Source organism: Olea europaea, unplaced genomic scaffold (assembly GCF_002742605.1).
Source record: "Olea europaea var. sylvestris unplaced genomic scaffold, O_europaea_v1 scaffold355, whole genome shotgun sequence".
Classification (NCBI taxonomy): Eukaryota; Viridiplantae; Streptophyta; class Magnoliopsida; order Lamiales; family Oleaceae; genus Olea; species Olea europaea.
In genome coordinates, this window is record NW_019254664.1 from 45,581 (window position 1) to 47,686 (window position 2,106).

Below are 2,106 nucleotides of genomic sequence, written 5' to 3' on the forward strand. Positions count from 1 at the left end.
GTGTGATGTTCATTCTTCTTCTCAATTTGAAGTCAAACACGTCATGGATTGACCTTACCAATACAACCTCGATCTTCCCATGTAAACTACCTTTTTCATCAACAGATAAAAGAATTAAATCCAATGGAGCTGGTGGATTAAAACCATACATAATTTCTTCTTACTGATATGAACCCACGTAGCAATATTAGTTCCAAAACCAACATAAGATTGAATCCCCCTAGAAAACTAAAATCCCCATTTGAAGCTAAGATAATAATTTATTAAATCAAGGAACAAAAGTTATGAAGGAACTTGATCTCTTAATCACAAAAATTATATACCTTGTTATGATATTGTTGAACGGCACAAAGATGAAATCCTCGATAAGTTAAAAATTGAGTTCAATGAAGAAGAAGAAGAAAGCAACTTTGGTTTGATTTAATCTCTTAATAATGAATTAATTTACAATGGAGAAATGAGACCATATATATAGGCAATGACAAAGAAACCCTAAATAACTCGTAAAACATTGATAAAATATCAAACAAATACAGTTCTAAATGAAAAAAGAGAAATCAAACCACTTTCAAATTTTTGTACTGCGCACACATTGTGTATTCTCCTTTGTGCGTCATTCAATTGGTTTGGCTCAATAGCATGTTGCTTCCAGTTGTATGTAGGCTTCGCTTCTAGAACTAAGCTTAAGTTAAGTGCACTTTAGTTCTTCTTTTATGCCCATCTTGAAAATTTGTGTATTGCTCGTTGCACTCAAACTCTTGGCCCACGTAGCTTGAACAAGTAATTCCATGACTTCCTTGATCTTCTTTACTCGCGATCTCGTAATTGGTCCTCCTTCCACAATCAATTTATTCTATCTAGCCTTCGTTCCATGATTCTTATCATTCCCTTCCTCTTCAATGGTACTCGTCCCTGAATCTCCACTGGTGTCAAATAGAGAAAGATTAGAAAGGTTAACAGTAGAAAAAATATTATACTCACCCAAAGATCCAATTTATAAGCATTATCATTGATCTTTTCAAGCACTTGGAACAATCCATTTCCTATCGGTTGCAATTTTGACCTCCTTTAAGCCAGAAAATACTCTTCTCATATGTAACCAAATCCAATCAATTGGTTCGAACGTAACATACCTCCATCCTTTGTTAGCTTGAGATGTACTATGTTCATTATTCTTATTCTCAATTTGACGTCGAGACTTTTCATAGATTGATCTCACCATTTCTGCCTGCTTTTTCCCATCTAGACCTCTTTCATCAATAGGTAAATGAATTAAATCCAAAGGAGTTAATGGATTAAAACCATAAATAATTTCAAAAGGAGTATAGGAACTAGAACGTGTGGCCCTGTTATATGTAAACTCTATAAATGGCAAGCAATCCTCCAAACTTTTCATGTTCTTATTGATTATAGTGTGCAAAAGTTGTGTCGTGTCCTATTAACTATCTCAGTTTGTCCATCCGTTCGTAGGTGACAAATAGTAGAAAATAATAGTTTGGTTCCCAACTTACCGTACAAAACCCTCAAAAATGACTAAGGAACTCAACTTGTCTATCAAACACAATACTACTAGGTATCTCACAGAGTCACACTATTTCCTTAAAGAATAAGTCAGCTAGTTCATGGCATCATCTACTTTATGACAAGGAATGTGGCATTTTAAGTCCACTACCACAAATACATAATCTCTACCCCCATTTAGTTCTCAACATTCCCAACACAAAGTCCATAGTTACATCAACCCAAGTTCACTAGGAACAAGTAAAGATGTATACAAAATTTGTGGTAAAACTTTTTTACATGCAATACATCTATTACAAATGCAATTAACATGTATTTTCATTTTAGACCAATAAAAAATGTTTATGCAACATCTCTAAGGTCTTCTTAGCGCCAAAATGCAGGTCACTAGCAAATAACATTTAGGAATACATAACCTATTTTCCTTAGACAAATGCAGATCATTAGCATATATGTCCTTATTAGATTCAAACCCAAGCATCTTAGTACTTAAAGAAGTAAGAAGTACATACCTCCTTGATAATGCATTAGTTACCATGTTCTCTTTAACCTGTTTGTACCGAATGACATAGGGAAAGTCTCAAT